The sequence below is a fragment of the Syngnathus scovelli genome, chromosome 8 (genome assembly GCF_024217435.2).
Source record: "Syngnathus scovelli strain Florida chromosome 8, RoL_Ssco_1.2, whole genome shotgun sequence".
Lineage (NCBI taxonomy): Eukaryota > Metazoa > Chordata > Actinopteri > Syngnathiformes > Syngnathidae > Syngnathus > Syngnathus scovelli.
Window position 1 is genome coordinate 9,144,002 of NC_090854.1, and position 22,812 is coordinate 9,166,813.

At 43.1% G+C, this 22,812-nt stretch overlaps 1 long non-coding RNA gene across 1 annotated transcript; it reads left to right on the plus strand.

The window, feature by feature from the left end:
- Window positions 1-3,337: 3,337 nt before the first annotated feature.
- On the plus strand, window positions 3,338-21,315 carry LOC125973427 (uncharacterized). The gene is made up of 3 exons (XR_011087279.1): window positions 3,338-3,528; window positions 14,293-14,391; window positions 20,510-21,315. It is a non-coding gene; the product is annotated as an uncharacterized lncRNA (long non-coding RNA).
- Window positions 21,316-22,812: the final 1,497 nt, after the last annotated feature.

Below are 22,812 nucleotides of genomic sequence, written 5' to 3' on the forward strand. Positions count from 1 at the left end.
AGGCGGCTGCATTTCCACAGGATGCGAGGTAAAGAGCGTGCCTGTCAGAGGACTGTGATTTGTGGCACGGCCGCCCTCGCCAACTGTGAGGCACCGAGGTGTGACCGCAGAGATGGCCGACACCTCCGGCTGCCTCAGGGCCAGGCAGTCAATTATACAATACTGTGCATGGCGAGCGATGACGTGGGCTCGGTAGAGCAAGGGCAAAGAGGGAGTGCATTTCGGAGTGGTTTATAGCCACAGTAGCATGTTCATCACAGTCATTTTATTTACATACCACTGTGTCTGGCAAAATTGGTTAGCATCACTGCTAATGCACTCCTTCAGCTGACAGATTTTCTAAATTAGACAAATAATAGTGCCCCAAAAGTGACAGTTCAACATTCAGACTATTGTTATTGTATAGTTAGCGCTAAAATAATATGAGACGCAAGTACAAGGTATAAAAAGTCTAAAACAAGTTACGTGACCTTCTGCCATTTTGCAACGTCATGCGTGTTTATTGCGACTTAAGAGGCATACATTTTCCCCAAATATTCCAATTCCCGATTGTAGAACTGTTTGATACTAGCATATAGAAAGTGTTTTGAAAAAAAGTGCATTATAAAAGTCTCCCTCAGACCAGTGATATTTTGGTCTCCTGAGGATCTCAACTGTTTATGAGGACCATGTGTGGACATCTCCAAGAGGGTCCTTGTTCAAAGCGAGCCGCCACTCCTTTGTGAAACACGTTATCGTGCGCATGCAGATGTGCTTTTTGTTAGAGCCTTGCACCTCATCCATTACCCCGGGCCTGCCAGGGAGATAGCGCAGAATGAATCTATTCAAAAAAGGACCATGACAGAGCAGACTGCTCAGCTGAACTTTCTATGAACTAGGCTCAACAGCGGGATCCATGCATCACACCAAGAAAAAAAAAAAAAAGAAGTAATTTCTTGTTGCTGCTCTGGCCCACGTTCCATACAGATTGCTACTATCAACATAGTCTGGCGTCCCCATGTATCAATCTGTCATTGTGATATTTACTTTGAGTACTGACGATCCTTCCTGTGAGAAGCGGGAACTGGCAAGTTTGTGATCGTCTTATCTTGCTGAATCAATGTGTCACTGTGTGGCCCGCTTAGATAGAAGTTAAACCGATCGACTCTCTTGCCAAAGAAATTGCATTTAAAAACACCTCAGTGTGATACATCTATGCCACTGTCAACTACAGTTTAAATACGCTACTTGTTAAAGTTACTGGATATGAATCATAAATTTGCAGTTGTTTTTGTAAATGAAATTATGATGGCTAGCTAGTTAGCTAGCCATCTTAATACCATTTACAAAAGCTAGCTATCTATCTATCTAGGTAGCTAGCTAGCTAGCTCGGAGATAGTCCATTGCAAGAAATAAGATAGATGAGTCTGCGCAAGTTAAAGAAATTAATTGATTCTACAATTTTGTTATACTACTTACACATTGCGTCATAAAAAGAAAGCAATTCGAGAGATGTTTCCAAAACCTTTCTGAATGACAACATTAAATGACAGAATGCATTTCTAGGTCAGCTGGCCGTGTTAAAACAACCTGTACAAAAAATGCACATCAAAAACAAACCATCAACTCAGTGACTTTATTTACACTCAAGAACTTCAGAGAAAAGCAATGCTGACAATGCATGACAAGTCCTGCTGCCATTCTGCACTGCAAGTGCTCCAGGCCACAACTGGGACAAAAGCAACAACACATCAGACGCGAAAAGACTGGAGGGATGCTCATTGCTCACTTGTAAACACAAGCAACTATTTGTTTACTCCGATTACAAAAGGATGCATTCAAGACTTTTGGAACACTTCTAATATAGAGGTCGTCAAAGCGCTACTTTCTTGGTCCTGAACAATACCAAATGTAACCAGTTATGCACACACTTACGAAATAACAAATTTGCTCCAATTAATGTATATTTATAAATTTAGTCGGAAAAATTAGAAAAGTCAGTTGCATTCAAAATACATTACTATGGACACCACGGCGGGTGAAGGTATTCATTTCTGTCATCATCCATCATGTGAGTGAAGGATTTTACATGCTACATTCCAAAACAGTGCTTGATTCAAACCAGCAATCAACAGGTTTCATACAAACATTTTACAAAAAATTTGCTGTCACATCTCAATGAACGATCTCAACAATAAGTACAATAAATCAACAACCAACAATCAAACAAACAAATGAAAATGAGCAAACTCACCAAAGAAGACACTTCATGTCGGAAGAGGAAATGCACCTTAGCTGATGCCCAAGAAGGTAGAATCCATAGGAAATATAAAAATAAGTTCATAAAAAAGCATTAAAGATTGCTTTCACATAATGAAGTCACCAGTTTTAGAACATATTTAAAAAAAAAAAGAAGTCAGCAGGTTGTTCCTGCTTCCTTTACGTTTGGTTCGCAGGTTCACAGAACATCTTTCGTTCTTCACATGTCCTGAGTGTTGTTGTTAGTCACCTAAATGTTGAACAGAGGCTGTGATTTACCGAAGTCAAATTCCTTGTTTGGCACGCTCAAACATGGCGAATAAAAAACTCTTGAATCTTGAATCTTGAGATTGACGCCATTCATTAGATCAACCAATCAAAGCTACTTATTTGATGATCAGAGAAATTGCTGCACTAATCTTGACCTGTGTTTGCTTTGCCGTTCTCGGAGGTGAAAATCACTCTAAATGGGCCTCTTTCTCCCAAAATGAACCTTATACAGACCTCGGAACTTTATTTTGAAGTAACTGGTCTTATTGAGTGCAAATGCTAAGTCTGATTTCATTGACTGTAATTGAGAATGAAGTGTTGTGTCATAAAAAAAAAATGTTCATTTGCATAAAAATAAATCCAGTGGCTGTGGAGAGAAATGGAACTTTTCATGCAACAAACCAGGGAGTGGTGTCACATCCTCGCAACGTGCTGAGCCAGCAAAACGCTCGCTTTATTTGCACTGCAAATGTCACCTTTTCACTTTCCCTTTTCGTTCACCTCCAAAGGCAGCAAAGCAATAATGCAAAAAGTATTACATTTCATTAATAAAAATGTCACATTTAAGAGCAAACGGAATTCCGTGTTTATTTGCGTGAACTAATTGCTGAATTTGACGCTCTATGAACCTATTTCAAAGGTTTGAAAGTAAGAATATATATATATATATATATATATATATATATATATATATATATATATATATATTATGTATGTATGTATGTATGTATATACTTTTTTTTTTCTTTTTTTTTTTAAATATATAGTTTAAAAAAAAAAAAAAACACGACAGGCGACAGGCCAACGTCATTTGGTCAATATGGGGTGACAGAAATGGTCCAACAGGAAAAGAGAGTTATCCTGCAAACCGGAAGTGGAAGACGTCTTTTTCATTCGTTCTGTGTGTGGGCTTTTAAAGTATTTAAAAGTATATTTCACGGTTTATATGTTATATTTAAAACCTTGGCCCACTTTGGTATTTCTATTTCAACTATGAACGTGATCGACGTGTCTTCACGGGTAAGTTTGCTCCGTTTTATCTGTTTGTTGCCTGGTTGTTTCGAGAGAAACGGCTAATTGATATCGTTATTGATGTGTTGTGTCTTGTAATAGTTGTTTTTGTAATGTATTGTATTCAGAACGGGGTTCCATTTGCATTTAACGTCACATTTATTCAGCCATCTGTTAAGTGACTGAAACTGTCGTTGCTCTTTACTAGTGGATGAAAGTGACGTAGGTGCTTAAGTAACAAAAACTCTTATTCAAACCGAAAATGTCTGCATTAAAATTACTGTTTGTCAAATTACATGTGATTGTTGATTACAAGAAATGCAAGTGGAAAATGTATAGAAATTGTGGTAGCGTTTGTACATTGGTGTGCCTTTAAGAGGCGGGCCTTGCTGGGCTGGCATGCGACATAGTTGAGTTTTTGTGTGAGTTTATGTGTTTCAATAAACAGCAGAAAAGTTTAAAATCATACGATATAACAGGTCAAACAACGAAATTTTCTTGTAGCTTTCCTCCTAGCTAAGCGTTATTGTTTGGAGTGAATCTAATTGTAGTTATTTTTCTCCAGGTCGAGACAGACCACTGTGTCTTTCTGCAAGAGACATTTAAGATTACACCGTAGGCCCGAGATGACAAGGAAATATGATCACGTAGAAGTTTCTTCTTCTTGCTCGTTTTAAGACACAAGAGGGTCAACGTGTGCGCGCGGTTGAAGGGCAGGGATTTGCTGCAAGTGGTTGAAGAAGCTAGTAGGAGTTGACATGATGAATTGGGAAGTGCTGTTGGTGGTGGTGTCCTTTTGAAGTGCATCACTTGTGTCTGAGTGCTTTGTTATGCACAGTAGCTCCAGGCTAGCCCGCTTCCTTCATTTTCATTTAGTCCCGGGAAGAAGAAGAAAGCGGGTGGAATGTCGGAACACGGCTGTCCGGCTCTCCGTGTTTCGAAGGGACGCCCGCATGTGTTCTCGTTTCTCTTTAACTCAGAGCACATGGGGGGGAAATTATAATTAATCTGTTAATGACAGTCAGTGCTGTCATAAGCTCGGGGAGTGCATAATAAATTGCCGTAATAAAAATTAAGATTGCATGCATCATTGAGGCCTTCGGAGGGTTTGTTTAATGTAGTTGGGAAGAAAAAAAAAAAAAAAACGGTCACAGCCGACGTGACGTCCAGCGCTTCGGCGGGAGAATGCTAATTTCTGAATGACACTTAACCTGCTGCAGCTCAAGCACAGCTGAGGGAGGTTCACGGGGAACCTAATGAGTTTTTCTGCATCCCATTTTGAAACTCACTCAACTGGATGGCCTGCTTTGTATCCAGAAGGCAAGAAGGATAATAAGAAAAACTTTGCTTGGGCGATACTGATGACTTGGTCCTTTAAAATAACCTGTTCCCGTTTTTATTGAAGGTGAATATATTTTCCAGTTACTGGACTGGCGCAATCTATTTTTATTAGCGCTATGTTGCCCAGCCCTTTGAAAATGGAATATTTGCTGATGTTTTTGGGGACACAAGGGTTGTCGCTTTGGAGTTGAGCCTGAAGGCAGGCTGCTTGCTATATTTCAATTGTAGCCTGACACCAGTTGACACAAAATAGTTGGCCAGGTCACCTTACAAAAACATCTCTCTCTCTCGCTCTGGGTGAACAATGACAGATAGACAGATAGATATTTTGTTGACAGACAGTCCACAGCACGCTAAATGAGTCCAAGCTTGGCGAGGAAGATTTAGTCGTGAACTTTCAAATGACAACATCCCCTTCCTGTCTCGCAGTTCAACTTGGCAAGAGTCTCTTTTGTGTCAGACAGATTGCAGTCGGGTATAAATCAAGAACAATGTCCAATCGAGCTTTGAACAGGGATTTGTTTTGCATTACACTTGAAGATTGGCTAACCTAAAAAAAAAAAAAAAGCAACACACATTGATCGGTGTTGAGTTGCTTGAAGTTCAGCGATCTACTTTGATGAGCTACGTCTTGTATTGTGACTCACCCGCATTCCATAAAAGACTGCGACGGGGCTCTGGTATTTCAAATGCCGCGAAACATAATATGAATGTTGGACATACATGGCGGCAGTGATGAATGGGTGTGGGTAGAAAAGGTGTCAGTGTTGCTTACAGGTCAACTGCCTTGCGTGATGGCCTGACAGCGCTTTGCACTTCTTCAAAATAACTTCTAGTAAAAGGCTGCAAAGGTATTAATTGAACAAAAAAAATAAAATAAATAAAATGGGGCAAAAATTAAACAAAACATACACACCTACCAAGTTTTGTTAAAACAACTACTTAGCTTATTTTAGCCAAGTCCATTTAGCTCCTTTTCAGCATCAAAAGTTTCCACAAAGGACACAAATAGGCAACGTACATTAAACATTAGAGCAAAGCAGCTTTTCACCGCCCCAATGGACCGTTCACTTTTTCATACATTTAGGGAAAATATAATCATTCTTTTTAATTACTGCTCCTAGGCACTCTATTAAAATTGTAATTCACCTCATCCACCTCGATTGATCTGTTCACAGTGGGTGGCTGTGGTGAAATGCACTGTATAATATTCACGCCGCTCCGCCCCGGTTGTGCTGCGTGTCAGAAGGCATCTCACGGCGAATCCCTCAGCCACCTCGCGGCGCAGCCTGTGGAACTGATGAGGTGAAGAGCATCGCTCTGCGGCTCCGTGCTAGTAATCACGGGACTGAAGAAACACATACATCATCTGCCACACGGCTTGGCGTGGCGAGAGAAAGGCCTTCGCATCACCTAAGATGTCGGACAAATGACGGCCACGCGTGTGTTTTGTCTCCTTGCCGAGTGGAGGAGGGAGAAGGGCGTGGGGGGGGGGGGGGGGGAAAGAAAAAAAAGCTGAGCCTGGCACTTCTTCCCCTCCCCCAGCACAATCGCTCTTCTTTGCTCCCTCCATCCGTCTTGTTGTTGCACATCCGCGGCTTCGCCTTCAGCCCTGCAGGAGCTTCGATATTGGCAACACGGTTAGCGCCCCTCCACGGAAATAACAGTGGAAAAGATGACATAAATTATTTGCCAATTGTTTGACACATGCAGGGCATTGTCCTCGCTACGATCATCAACGCTTTGTCACCTGAAGCTATGAGTGCTGCCACTGCGGCTTTGTGTCTCACTCCTGAGCTTCCTTGCTAAAAAACAAAACGGAATATCTCCACATGACAGGGGATGTGCAAATATTTACCTTTGAGAAACTTTTGATGATATAATATGTTGATATTATGATTGAGTGCTATTGTTTATAATTCTTGTTCGAAACGGATTAATGGCATTTCTATTCATTTCAATGGAGAAATGTGTTTTGAGCTGTGACTGTCATCAAGGTGCTGCTATTTTTTCTCTTACTGTGAGAGAACGTCTAACCAAAGCTGTCAGACATTGTATTCTTTTTTTTTTTAACATACAACACAGCCGTAGCTGAAAACAAAAACTTCTTCTGTTTTATTTCTCCAGAAGACTAAATTATAGCCTGCAGTTCTCATCTGCCTGCACGCGAGTGACTAAGAGAGACAGGAAAAAGAAAGAAAAAACAATATTAGCTCATCTTATAACTATTTGCCTTATTTCTTGAAGCGCTTCAAACTCATTTGAGTCATCTCCTTTGTAGTCTGTTATTAAATTGCGGCCGATGATGCATTGCAGCGCATATGTTGCGTCTTGGGGAAACAAAATGATCTGACACGTTGCATGCACGCTACAATTATTGCGCATGGATATGAGACGTAGTGCTGCTGGATCAATACTTGATTCGGTTGGATGAAGAATGATGTGAAGGAAGAAATTACACACACTGAATGTTGTTCATGATCTGTGGGGGAGGTGTTCTGTCTCCGTGTAATGAGCTTGTTGTCGTGCTGAGGTACAGAGTGGAGCAAGCAGAGCCGCCGACCCTATGCGGCGTGTACCATTCCATAATGTCCTTGCCCTTGATCACTTCCCGCTGCCTTCAATTGCACTGAAACGCATTATGAATTAATCACCTCGCCTGGCAATTTGCATAAAACCTACACGCGTGCGCAAAGCACATGCTTGAAAAGAAGCTGCGTTCGATGGTATAAAAAGACGAAGCAGTGTTGTGATATTTGTGATATTGTTTTGGTTAATGTGGTTTATTTGGTGGGAGCGCTCGGTGAGTTTTTTGCATAATACATTATGAGGGGTGCCATTTTTAGTTATTTGTATTCTGACAAAGCTACGTCAGTACCTGTTGTGCTTTCTGACGTGAGAAGAGATTTGTTGTGCGGCGTTCAGGGGAATCTTTGTGGCTACTGCTGTAAACCGAACAGAGGAGCTTGAAGATTGATTACAGAGTTTCTTATTTAGACAAATTACAAGTTCGACAGAAAGACGATCCATCTGATAGGTTTGGGTTTAATTTCCCTTGGAAATGGCACAGATCGAGAAGCTGTCACTATTCATTTTTTGGATTTTCAGTTTTTAGTCAATTTTGTTATGGTGCAAAACTAGGGCTAAAAAAATATTGTCGCGGGACTGAAATGTGAGTCACGCTGCTTTAACAAGGTGACTGACATCAACCTCCAATTTGCTTTGGCACTGAGCGTCCGCATTAGCAACATGGTTGCAGTCTTTCTCCCCACTGCTTTTCCTAAATGCCTCCATTTGCATTTGTCACATTGCGATGTATCACTTGGAGAGAGGGGGGTGTTGATGTGATGGGAAACCCTCCAAGAGTTGAACGGCAGCCAGTCGCCACGCGACCGGCGTCCGTCTGTCCGATACGTGCTGGCTCTACAGTGTATTTAAAAAACACGCCGGCCGGTACCCGAGAGGCGGAGCACCCGACCCCTCGGAAAAAAGATACCCTCACAAGCAAGGGAGAGGGGAAATTATTTAATGAAGATGGATCACAGTGATGGCTTTTCATTTCATTTCTTAACAGTGGGCATACGGCTTTATTACAGCCGCTCTCACCTTTATCCTCCCAGGCGAGCCACTCCACTGCGCTCACTTTACACAGCTTTTTGTCAGTTTCCCAAAAAAAAAAAAAAAATATGCCCACATTGTCGAACTGGCTTTGCCGGTTGGTCTTTGGGGAAATGTTGACAATTTAACCGAGTTCCATCTGGCCACGTTCTGCCTGCCTTGTATGGCTGCTGCAAGGTCTCCAGTGAAGCGATGTCCTCTATCGTAAGTGAATGTCACAAGCCCTTCACCGTTTGTGCACATTGGTTCCCCCCGCAGGCGGCGCATATACGAGGGAAGGGACTCAACCCGCTCTGTTGCTGGAACAATTCAAACATGTTATTTTCTAGAGCCGATTAATCAAACAAAATAATTGACAGACGAATTGATTATTAATAATCATTAGTTGCAGCCCTCATGAATATTGATTCCACGTTCAACCAGGTAATCACATCTATCCCATTTCATTTTGGAAAGACTTTTTAATTCAGCTACCTGTGAGTGACCCGTTTGACCTGAGTGCCAAAGTATCGTCTGCACCTCTGAACTTTTGGACCAAGGGTCAGGGGTTCAAATGGACAATGACCGGCCCCTCTGGCTGCAAATCTGAACCCTTGAGATAAAGACTCGGAGAGTATTTCGGGGTCACCCTGAAACTGAAGCTGCAGTCATGTATGTTTGACAGCCCGCTTAGATTTTAATCATGAATGCAACATTAAACGTTCCGAAGGACTGATGCCTTGATTAGATTGGAATAGATTCATTTATTGTCATTGCATAAATGTACCACGCAATTAAAAGCTCAAGGTGACGATGGCGCGCACACCAATTAACGTAAGGAAAGCAAAAGACAATTACCGATTCAATTTGGTAGCACAGAGGATTCATTTCAACGCATCATTTCGAGATGTATGTCGATAAACACGGAGGTGTTTTAGTGCCGCCGAATCGATGAATGTAAAATGAAAGATAATGAAAGTTGGAGTCATCATAAAACTCTGAACTTGCTCTGGTCGTGAACCGGGAGGAGTCGGGACGAATTTGTCTGATGTAACACAGATTTATGAGTCTTACAGTGCACAGCTCGCTAGTCCTAATTAGGTAGTTACCGTAAAATGGGATTTGTATCATCACATTGGTTGGCGAGTGTAGCCTGGAATGCTCGCCTCCGTTAACCTTATACATTTATGAATTTCAATATCGTCAGGGGCATAGAATACTTAGAGGAATAATTAATGCGGGACGAAATTGAGTTTGAAAAGCCTGCGGTTGGTCGGCCGTCAGCCGTTTGCAACGACTGAAGGATGGGGAGGGTCAACGTGTAACGTCTGTTGCTCGAGCAGCGCCGCTTTACGACTTCCATTTGCCCGAGTGCGCGCCGCCTGGCCGCTTGCTTCTCCCTAATGACGCCTCCCTAATGCCGCATGGACCAGCAGAGGATTGCAATATAAGTAGAGATAGGGGAGGCCATTGGGTAGAAATTAAAACGCCATAATTGATCATATTTCAGTCAAACTACACTTGCTCCATATGATGTTAGAGCTTTTAATTCGTGCATAGTTAATGTATTGGATGTGATTCAGAAGGAAAGGATTCCTGCAGATTCAGGGAGGGAATATTAAAATTTGAAATTGGCAAAATCAATCGTAAACAGATGCACTGTGATATATTTTTGTTAGATGCGTGCCTTTAAGGGGCGTGGCCTACTGAGTGATGTCAGAATCTGGAGTTGATCTGTGTGTGAATGTCTGGCTGTGAGGTGTGGCCTACAGCGGTTTCTTCAATGTTTTCACTTTCTGTGGATTTTACTGCTTAATTCCTATTCCACAATGTTAATCCGAATATAAGTAGTTCTGCAAAAAACATATTATCGTGAAGAACATTTATGACTTGACCCGAATCATTTGTTTTTATTTGTGTCTATGTTAGCCTGTTAAAATGTTTGTTTGAGAATCCGGTCTTGGCGCCATAAAAGTTGCGGGCCACTCTACTGTGCAGAATCAATATAATATAAAAATGACCTCACTTACATCACATTATCACATACTACAACTAACCTTTAGTCATTCAACCCCATATTGGTATGCAATTTTTTTTGTAGGTGCACCACAGGGAGCAGAACAGGTTTATGGCCGCCCACGCACAGACGAACTGAAAGAGTCATTAGAGCCGAGCCCACGATGTCGCGACGCTACAGGCTCTGCTCGTGTTGTGCTTCGGAAGTCAAATAATTGCAGGAAGCAAGGGGACGTGGCTAAACCATGCCAGTCTGGGACGAGAGGGCAGCAGACAGAAGCTGGACTATTCATGCGGGATGCCTCTAAGTGCACTTCCCGTGCCGCCCCCTCAACCCCCCCCCCCCCCCCCCCCCCCCCCCCCCCTGACAGTCCCCCTTATATCAAAGATGCTCTGTTTATGTTTTGTAATCAATTGATATTGCGCATGATGGATGAGCCGTTGCCGGAGCTGCCCTCTCTATTGGAGCCCGAGTCAGAGGTGGCCCAATGTAATGGATAGCTTGTCCGCTCCAAAACTAAATGTGCAACTATCCCGCAACATGAAATATAAAGCCGGCGGATGGCGTCGTTAGCCGACTATGTCACCGCGGCGAACAAGAGTATGATGAGTGGTGCGACGTGGTCTCCTCTTCAATTCAACATCCTCTCGCAGGGGATATATTTCATTTCGCATCTTGGCGAGTGTCTCGGCGCCGCGCTACAGATGTTAGATTTAGATGTGAAGGGAGGCGGCGGGCGTAAATCCTTTTTGAAAAGACACAATGTGACTCGAGTTATTCTGCCACACGTTATAAATGCAGACACTATCGTGCTGCCTGCTACCGAAATCGTGTATTCAGTTCATTATGAGGTGCTGGCTTGCTTTTTGTTGGACTTGCTGCTACTTCTTCAGTCAGATAGTGTGGGAAATACAAGATGGATAGGTTGCCTAGATTAGATAAAGATGTGTGTGTGTGTGTGTGTGTGTGTGCGCGCATCCCAGTCCTAGGATGGCCGTGGTCTGAACGTGCACTTTCATCCTGGTGCTTTTTCTTGCCTCCAGCGATGGGAGTGGATGACCTTTTACTGTCAGCTCCTAACATGACAAATTACAGAGGCTGGATGACCGTGATTTTTAGGAATGCAAGAGTTCACTGCCTGGTCAGGCCACTGGCAGGGCACAGGACCTCTACACTAGAGGCCAAGTGATTAATTCATCAAAAAGCTGCATAAAGTGGGTATCAAAAGTGTGCGCGCTTCTGTTCAAACGGCATAATTTGGTGATGTTAAAGAAAAAAAAAATAGAGACCAAGATAAATAATTTTAAAACTTTTTCTACCATCCATGTCGCTGATAACCCGTACAACTCAATTGAGGAAAACAAAATATAAATAATTTCAAGAGCCTTGCAGAAAAAAAGTGCAAATTTGGAATCAGATACATGTTGGAGTTGTGTAAAAAAAATAAAAATTAAGAGTCAGTGTTGCCTTAGCGACCTCAACCAAAACAAAGCCAAACTATTGTTTTGTTTTTATACATACTCATAAGATTCTTTTCGTGCTTTCTTCTTAGCATTTGCATGTTGACGATGCTCATGAAACATCTCGGCTCCCCCGCTTGATGCCAATGCCCTCCTTAATTAGAGATCATCCGGGCCAAGTGCGGGCCAAGGCATTTCTTTCCGACCCCACGGGCCCGATGCGCGCCATCCGCTCGGCCCTCTTGCATCGGCATCACTCAGACCTGTCAGTTTGCACGAGTGGCCGGTGAATAATCATTGTGCTGATTATACGCCTTCCAGAGGCCTTGTTACAGAAGTTGCACACTTGAGATCGCTCGCCTCGTGAATTTCAGCTTTTAAACCGGTTGTGCTCAGCGGCCGGACTGACAACCGGTAGTGTCGTCTAATTTGCGTCAGTACAAACTTATGCAGCCATTTACAAATCACAACATATTTACTCACGGCGGTCATTCTCCCAGATTGCTTCATTTCATATTCCTAATTTGCTCAATGACGAAATTATATTATGCAAATGTTTATTCGAATGGCTTTAGTCCCACACAGCTAATATTACCGGTGTAGTTATCCCGATCCGCCGTGTAGCCGACAGTTAGTGGGGTGGGAAAATTAAATGGAGAATAACCCCATCCACTTTTTACAGAGCGGAGCGTTCGGCATAGTGAGAAAAATGATGATTTCCTCCCGGCGGGGTTTTGAAACACTCGTAAACAGCTGTCCGTGCACGCGGAAACTCGTGTAGCCGACAGTATTAGTCTGTCTTCAGTGCTAATTCTATGACAATCAATTATACTCAGTACGATGTCTGCTGTGCCAGGCCGCACATTTTAATTGGCCATATCCTTCATCATAAGATGCTTTAGACCAAAAAAAAAAAAAAAAAAAAAAAAACATCCAAAGGTAGTGCATGGGGTGCACTTATGCTGCAGTAACACTGATATGCAGAGGATGTTTGAATACAAACAATCATCTGCTTCCTGGAACTGTTTTTTTTTTTTTTTGTAGAGAAGAGAAACAAATACTTTGAGCAGCAATGACGACTCCACCGATTCATGGCCACTCCTCTATAAAAATAAACCGCCGGGAAAATATCAGGTTCCCTTGATGTCACTTAAACATCATTACGCTTTCAACAGCCTTCCAATGAAAATGAATATATCGTTAGCCTAATAGCAATATGCGTACGTGTGACGTTTGTTGGTTATGATTGAATTATCACTGTTGTTTTATGTCATTTTTAAACTAGCTTTAGTTTCTCCTAAGCCTAAAGACAAACTGTTGCAACCCTTCTCTGGCTTTTCCCCCATTAGCATCAGATCACTTTCTGTGAGGTCAATCCCTTTGACCTTTGCCGTGACTACAGTATTTGACCTGGTGTGTATACAAGAGGATTAGAGAGGTCCTTAATAAGGGATGAGTCAAATCCCTTTGTGTTATTTGTCCAAAGTTGTGTGACAATGAAGGATTAGATGACCCACTGTGGCTAAAACGAATGGGGCGGCTGATTTTGGAATCCAGCCAATAGGATTCGGTTAGCATGGTGTATATGTCCTGTAAATGACGTCACGTTCATTATTTTCCCCAAGTTGAAACTTGCTGTTTAACATCAGCAATTACAAGCTGGTGACAGCAGGGTTACATGATTGTGTGTTGCTATATACTGAAGGCTACAGTGATGCCAGACGCCCCCTATAGGCGGTTAATGGTATGTCACTACGTTGAGTCAATTATAGTTTGTTAGATGTTACCACACAATACTTTGTAGCTTTATATATGACATTATATATATATATATATATTTCTGGCTTATTTTATACAAATAGGTCAATTTGTTTGCAAGTCAGCATTGTGTGTTTGTCAAGTGGTATTCATGGAATTTGGTGAGTGAGGCTGAGCAGTAACGCGAGAAGGCTGACAGCGCTAATGGCTATAAAGATAAGTGCAAGAATGTGACGCCTGGAAAGCCACAGGCAAGTGGATGGAAGCGGGAGTGCAGTACTCTGACTCCTCCCTCACCATGGAGTGGTGGGGGGGTTGCAACACACTACTTGCATATATCATTTATTGCACAGTAAATCATTGCCTTTAAATCCTGCTGGCGACATTACATAAACAAAGTTGACCTATAATTCCACAAAGCTGTTAGAAAGCGTTTCATCACGTTCTGTTATACTAATGCCTGCTGTTTGAATGTGCATTTCTAGCAAGATCAATGTGATGACTTCTCTCGCTCTCTTTCTCTCTCACTCGCTCTCTCCTCTCTCTCTCTTTTTTTTTCCTGAGGTGTGGCCAAATGAAATAGTGTTTCTCAATCCTCAGGGTCTCTGAAAGGAAGTCGGGGCAGGGCCCTGATACTGTGCTGGTGGCCAAAGGAAACAAGACCCCAGAAATCATTCCAGCATCCACAGGGGAATAAAAGTATGTGCTCTCACACTCCAGCATTGACGTAAATATTTGCATGACATGCGAGATTCTATCAGAAGTACAATGTTACCATGGGCCATACAGTGAGGGCGTACTTTACAGTGGCTAAGTTGAGAGTAATGGAGCACTCCAGGCCAGAGTGCAGCTACACTTACACAGTCATGGGATCATTCTGTCATCACGCCGTTAAATGAAATGTCATCTCGGTTCTCGGATTGTCATTTTTAGCTGCTCTGTCATGACCCCCGCAGAAGGGAAAAAAAAAAAAAAACTCCGCCACTGACTGATCATTCTCGATGCCTGGCGGCGTTTTCGCGCTCGTTTCCCACGTATGTTAACCTTCGCAAGAAGTGTGCTTGGCTTGCCCACGTGAGGAAGAGCCTCTCTGTTACTTTGGAAGCACGAATGTGTCCGCGAGCTACGGCGTGTGACGTAAGTCCATTCATTCCATTGATGTCCATCATCGCTTACTGTAGTGAGAGGAAGCCGGTTGCCATGCAAGCAAGCATTTCCTCCATTCAAAAAAAAAAAAAAAAAAAAAGTGCATCCTACAAACCCTCCGAATCTTGAACCCCACTGACCATCAAGTTCTGCTCGTACGCTTCTCCTCCGCGAGATCAAGACTGAGATTATTTGCGTGAATTCACGCCGCGACTCTTTGGAGAACGATCACTGTCATCCCCAAACAATGGCGATGATTTATGAAATGTGACGGAGCCGAGACGTTCGCCGTTATTGATTGGTATTGTTAGCGGCCTTAAAAGAGCCATATGTCTTCATCTAGCGTAATGGCATACGCGCTACAAATAAGTTTAGCACACTGTGTGAGCTCAAGACCCAAAGCGAACATTTGAGTGTTGCAATACACGCCACATGGTTCGTTTTATTACATCTCCCGCCATCATAGGGCGGTTTTTGCATGAATTAGCCAAATAAATGAATATAAAGCTCAGTCTTGACAAGCGCATCAATAAAAACCTATTAGACAGGTGCGCGCCGCTTTTTACAATATCATCATACACTTTTATAGCGCCGCTAAGTGAAAGAAACAAAGTGTGTGCTTTTTTTTTTGGAGCCACATGCATCTTAGTCAAGCATCATTCCTCTCGGAGATGCCTTTATGAAAATGATCTAGTCGCTATTTGTTTTGGGTTGTCACCGGTAGGAGGCTGTTGCATCAACATCCTCTCAAGGTTAGCGTCGCAAACGAATGCTTGCCGTAGACGGTGCTCGTGCGTCAACGTTTCGCCCATTCGTGACGGCTCGTCGAACGCCCGGCTACTTAATACCTCACGAGTTGTCCCCCAAAAGCTGAGGTCAAGAGTTCGGCCACTTCCTCCGGGGTCTCGCCGCATCTTGATTTTTAAAGGCACCACCTGTCAGAGACACTACAAAAAAAAAAGCTCATGATGGAACGCAGGTTGAGAGCCAGAAGCTCTGTCACTTGACGTCGCCTCCTGGCTCACCCCGCACGATAAAACTCCGATTAAAGCAGTTGTGGTCCAGCTCCCGGCGGCTCCAGCCGGAGGGCGTGCGGATCGTTGTGGATGCTAATGAAGCCCAAGCGGCGAGGTGAGAGAAGCTGACTGATGGCAAAATAATAGCAGACGCGTATTAACCGCAGAGTTCACCCACATGTAAAAGGTTGGCCCAAGAAGTCTCGCTCTTTATTCCTTTCCAATACGACTTGGAAAGATTGTTTTCCATTGTGCCTGTAAGCGCTTTCTTGTCTGCTTAAGCATTTCTCTTCCATCCTCAAAGAAATAGATACATTTCCTTGTATGTTTCCTCACATAACACTCATGGCGCCCAATAACCCGGTAGAGTTAATCATATTCGTAGAGTTCAAGATAAATATCCACTTTCACGAAGCTGTCAGGGAGCCTAATCAGCCAAATAAACCGCACGAGCCCGAAGAGGTGAACTAATCATCGACTAGGGTTTTGTAGGATTGAATGACTTTGAAAAACTAATTGTTACCGCCCTCCCAACATTACCATTGATATTCAATATAAAGTTCTCTTAGCATGAATTCCTTAACAAACGCAAGCACTAAATTAAATGGATGGCAACAGGTGGGACACACCGATCAATTTGACTTTCTGCCTTCTAGTGCAAGAACATTCAATCATTCTGTCTGTCACTATACATCACTTGCATAGATAGAAACAAACAAAAAAATCATACCGATTAAATGAAATTGACCCGGCGCAACTTTCTAACTCATGCCAATCAAAACTTTGCAACATGTGATCCCCCCCACTCCCCAGTAATAAAGTTACCTCATTCGAGTACTTCGATTGGTAAGACTAAACGAGCCAAACAGTCAATATTAGTTTCCCTTCAACGCGTTTCCAAAACAATTCCCTCCTCTTGCTCAAAGTGTATAATCCTACCCGGTCATTTGTTAGCCGCCGCATCTCCCACGCGGAGGCGAGGCCGCCGGCGGAGCGTCGGGGAGCACGGGAGGTGAAAGCTTATAGTAGCGTATCAGAGCCGAGGAGATTTGCGCTCATTTATCTCCATTTCACCGCACACGGTGTCGAGTAATAAATGCTCAAGCGAAAGTGGTGTTTATCACTGGAATGACAACATCTCCCAGATGCTGCAGGAGAAATCTGGAAAATAGATAAGGCATTACTGTGCGGAGAATCCAATTAGAGGAGCCTTACATCATGATAATCAAGCAGAGGTGAGCCACTTCGTTTAGGCTGCTGGATAACGGCGAAGATGGGAGGTCCGCTGGGCGAGATCAGGGTGACTTGCAGTTAGGACCTGCAGCCATCTACTGTTTACTGTGCTGTGGGGAGCTTTACCTCCTAGTGGTTAAGAGGAGAACTACAAGACCGATAAATGGGCCATATTTTGCTTTTTCCCTATGGACCAAGATATTTTATTCATCTTGTAGATTTTTTGGAATGAATCGGTTGATTAATCGATGAATTGACATCGGGAATGAAAAAAAAAAACGTGGGTACAGATTTAGACTGGAGTAGCGAGAACGGCCATTATGGTTGCTTGTTGTTGCATTGCGGTGGAGTGGGAGCACCCCAGGGTCTGTCATTTCTGCTGTGCTGCTTTCCTGCTGCTCAGCATTTCCCGGGGCCTCTGGAGGGAGGGAGGGGGGAAACACAGGAGACCAGCCATGTGAAGTGTAAAGTCATTTACATTTCCTGCAATGGATACGCATCCATTTGGGCATTCCTATTTTGTCTTCATCAACTCGGTGTTTCTCAGTAAAAGCTAGAAACATGCCTGATGTTTTTTCTGATGTTGGATCCTGTCAGATGCGTCACCTTCAAAGCTGGCGAACGCACAGCAGGTGCACATGTGGCCGCAAGGACAAAATGGACATTTCTGCACTCAGCGAAAGCTCTCTGCTGACTTCACATCGTCACAACAACCTCGATAGGGCAATGCTATGTTTAGCTTACTCTTTAACATCAATATAAGTAGGCATGGACATGTGTTTGTGTTTTGTATATAGTGAGGACCAACTCACAAGTATTTTCTGTTCGCCGTAGGTCTCGGTCCCCCCCCGCAAATTGTAGACTTGACTGAACTGTAAAAATAAGCTTTGGTGTCATGTGAGCGTTCTCGTCTGTGTAGTTGTTTGCGATGAGCATGCATTCTGACCTTCCGCCCCTCCAGCACCCTCGTAACCTCACAGAAAGTTCACCAGAGGGTCAAAAAGTCCCTCGGCCTGCTTAGACACTGTGTTGATAGAAGTGCTCTACACCCCCCCCCCTCGCTCTGTAAAAATGTGTGACACACACACACACAAAACAAGCACAAGACAAGCCTAATGTGGCCATCATGTGATCATACAGGTTGAGGAAAAATATTTAAGGTCTTGACAGCTTTGTATCTACATTTCATTGCTAGCAATGAGGTTTACATTCCTCCTATGAGGGGGGGGGGGTTCACATGATGCTTCTAGGAGAGCTTACAGCTTCCCTCTGTAGATTATTTTATGCACATTGACTTGAATGCGATAGTTTGTTTCCAGATCAGATTAGTCTCGGTGCGATTTTACGGCAGAGATGATAATAATGGCCGCCAGTGCCGAGATGCGTGTTGACACCATTACTCATGCCTTTTGCCACGCGCATCAATCTTCGCATGCTGTACAGGCGCTCCTGAGGTGAATGAATTTTTCACTTTGGAGTTCAGAGCGAGGTCAGGCAGAAACACACGTAAGGGGGAGCGCAGCAGGTAAAACGCAGGATATGCACCACTCATTTTTCTTTCCGTTTCAATCTTTTCCTTCCTTCTCGTTACACTGCTGGCATTTGCTTGATCTTCTCACTGAGCGGGCTGATGTGTTTGTGATGACATCTGATCTTGGATGTAGGATGCTGGCAAGTTGCAGATGTTTGACATCGGTTGTGATGCCAATAAGGAACTTTTTGTTAATTAAGAACGTTCAAACTAATACAAATAAGGTAAATAATAATCGTGCTGACGTCTTTGTAAAGTACCGTATGTGCAATGGGTGTGAAAGGAATCATTAGTTGTGTAGCAGCGGAAACGAGCACGTTGTCAGCTACCTGCTATTTACTTTCCCTCATTATTGTAACATGGCTGACGCTGGTGGGAGTGTCAACATCATTAACACCGCTGTCATTAGTACAAGTTGGTACAGAACTGTCGAAACCATTGCCCCGTAAACAGCTTTCACTTTGGCTTGATGGAAAATTTGTTGACATGGAAATAAAATGCAGAAGCTCAGCATACTGTAGATATATGGGATGTTCGTGCGGGTTATATAAGAGAGACAATTTATAGTTTGATGGAACTATATTGTTTAAACAATTAAAAACTGGATTACTTTTCCGTCTTAGGAACGTCTCTAACCATCATAGCAAAATGCTCCCAAAATTTAGTTGTTGTTGATATTTTGATTATAATGTAATGTAATAGAATACTGTAATATAATTTAATAAAATAAAAATAAAATGAAAATTGATTTATTTTTTATTTTATATATATATTTTTTTCTTATGGTTTTTAGTGACATTTGGTTGACCTTAGTGATGCAACTGATGGAAAAAGTGTTTGTATAAGGCTGCTTTTCCAGTGTTGCATCAAGTCGAGAGTTGTCACCTACAGCGAGGTTTAACCAAACAAGCCTCCTCACACCTTGTCATCTGTCTGACTTGGCTGGATGTTATTGAAGCCAACTTCAAGGCCTGCAGCTCGCAGCAGCTGCAATCACTTATGTCAGTCGGCCTCAGTTCTCAGACCCTCTGTGCCCTCGGCCGGCATCCCGTCACCCTCCGGGGGGGGTCACAGCTTCTCGCACTCTGTTTCAACCCTTTACGCTGGCCGAGCTGCCCCTCTGAAATCCGCTCGACCTTGGCGGAGGTGAACGGCAAACGGCACGAGAACGTTGGGAGCGTAGAACGTGCGGGTCCTCTTTTTGCCAAGTGATTCCAAGTGGATCAGCTTTCTTTGTTTCCACACACAGAGCTCAAGTTCATAGTGGGCTGGGCTTTGGGAAACACTGAGCTGCCCAATGGCAGGCCGGCATCCATGTGTGGCTCTTCTGATTTACGGCGCATCATTAAGTCTGTGCATTCCTTCTCCCACTTGGCCCTGGTGCTGGTGGGACCCGCTGGAACATGGCAGAGCACCAGCTACTATAATGTACATAATATTTTATTTACAAGCCGCTTGTCAATCAATTTCTAATCATGAACGCATACTGATTTGGAACAACCACAATGTACTTTCTAAAAGGTCATCAAAAAGATGTCGGCTTGCTCTGTAACACAACATATAGAAAGGTCAAGTCAATATGCAGGCGAGCTAATGCTAACTAGCGAGCTAGTTCTCAACATGCAACATGAACATAATTAACAGCATAAGTTGTGTTTGATTAATTAAAGAATGAATTTTGTGTGTAGATCAGGTTTTCCAAATTGGTGTACACTAAAAATATATTTTGTACTTGAGAACATTCTATACTTTTCTTAGAAACATGAGTTCTATTTTTATAGTTCTCTTTTTTTTTTTTAGCACGAGTATGTGTACTTTTGCCAGCTCTCCTTATTATTAATGTGTTGTATCATATCTTGATGGCCTTTGTGACTGAGGTCATCTTCCACAGCTCAACATGAGTCACTGGAGATTTTTGGAGCTGCTTTGCCCTCTAGTGGTAAGGCAACACACTGGAGTCATCCAGACCACCATCAGCACCCCCTTCAACCTTCCTCCCTCCTGCAATACTCGAGCCCAGCAGCCATCCAGTGCGCAGGCCACATGCCTCCACTTTGAACATTGCAAGAAAATCATCTGCGTTTTATTCCAGAGTTGCGTTCGATTTCCTCATTTTCCAAGTACTTAAATATTATCAAGGCTGCAATGTAAAAAAAAAAAAAATATACTAGGACGTCTTGCCGCCACCGTAGATGAGTGACACTTTGTGGTTGCTGTTGACAAAAGAGGCCGCCCACAGAAACTGAGTGTTGAGCTTGATTTATCGTTTTTATCTTCCATCATATTTACACTTACTTGAACATGAAGAATTAAGACCTGCAGGCTGTGCAGTATCAACAACCCCTTTTTGGTGGTGAAATATCTTCTGGTGGACTTGTATGACATTTATATTACATAGTTCACTTCTGCGCTTTCCATTGTGAGTCTTGAGGAGACGAGAAACTTGGAGCAGCTCTTGGACGCAGCACAGTGTTGTGATGAGGTACTTCCTGCTGTGTGTGTATGTGTGTGTCTAATTGTTGTTGGTGTTGCTGAGAAGCTCCTCTGACAGAGGTAACGTGAGACTTGAGTAACAGAGCCATTTGCTCGCGTTTGACCGCAGATGTCTTGACCCGGTCAACTGGACGGGTCCAACTTGGAACTCTGGCTTATCTCCATCGCACAGCATTGGTCAGTTCACACCCGGTCGGTCGGTTAAGCGGCACATTCATTTGCCTTGATCAGTAGGAAATGCAAAATTCAGAATTAAAACATGTTTCATCCATCCATCCATCCATCCATTTTCTGAACCGCTTAGTCCCCACGGGGGTCGCGGGCGTGCTGGAGCCTATCCCAGCCGTCATCGGGCAGTAGGCGGGGGACACCCTGAACTGGTTGCCAGCCAATCGCAGGGCACACAGAGACAGACAACCAATCTCACTCACACTCACACCTAGGGACAATTTGGAGTCTTCAATCGGCCTACTAAGCATGTTTTTGGAATGTGGGAGGAAACCGGAGTGCCCGGAGAAAACCCACGCGGGCCCGGGGAGAACATGCAAACTCCACACAGGGAGGGCCGGAGGTGGAATCGAACCCGCACCCTCCTAACTGTGAGGCGGACGTGCTACCCAGTGCGCCACCGAGCCGCCCAAAACATGTTTCATTTAAAAAAAAAAAAATTCATTGCAGCATGTGTTAAAGATTAAATAACGCAATAGCGCATTTTAAAGTAGGTCCATTTGCAACGGTAATATGCAGACCCCTTCGACTGAGCGTGACTTGAACATCACCAACTAAACGCTATTTAAATAGTTAGCCAATTTGTTTGCACTACAGCTAACATAAAAATTAATCTCACATTTTGACGACATAAACAAATTGCATTCTGAATAATTCATCCTGCAACAACATCTTTGAGCACTTATGTACAACTAATATTTTAATACATTTTGATTGTGATGAAATACAGGACCGCTTTTTGGTTTGATTTGCGGAAAAAAACAGACTAAACTCAATTTATTATACCCCTTGCTTTACTTTCCATGTGTGACTAAAGCTTGAAACAATTATTTACTTTTATGCCATAATGGGGCCCATTATAATGATGAGTCCGGACCACCAGAAAGTGTCTGACCAACTAATATAACTCCTGCAGAAAACAGCACACACACACACCCCGATGATTCCTGCCTTCTGCTGACACAGTAAACCAACAGCCGTCACCCAAAATAAATGTTCCGGCCAATCGGAAAGCAATATCGCAATGCATCATTTTAAGTGAGTGGACCTCTGTGCCACAACGCTCGTCTCTTAACCTTTCCTTGATTTGTCTTGCAGTATTAGCTCTCAGCAACAGCAGTACTTAAAGTTCAGCCGCTCGTAGATTTGTTACCTGGACCTTCAGTGGGAGTATAAAAGGACTTAATCCACGTCTTAATGCCACCACTATCACATCATACTTTAATTCTTTACTGTAGAAAACACTACAGCATGCAATTGTGTCACGTATTTAGGACTTTGACCTAACTTTTTTTAAAAAAATACACAGTACAGATTAATACTGCATAAAGAAGGAATGATTTCAACTTTCACTTCTTGCTTTCAAGATCAAATGGTTCATGTCAGCAGAAAGCTGATAAGATGGGGTCATCTCAGGGTCACGAAGGAGCCAGTAAGCTCCCCTAAATACCAAAAGCTAAGCTCGGCATTAAA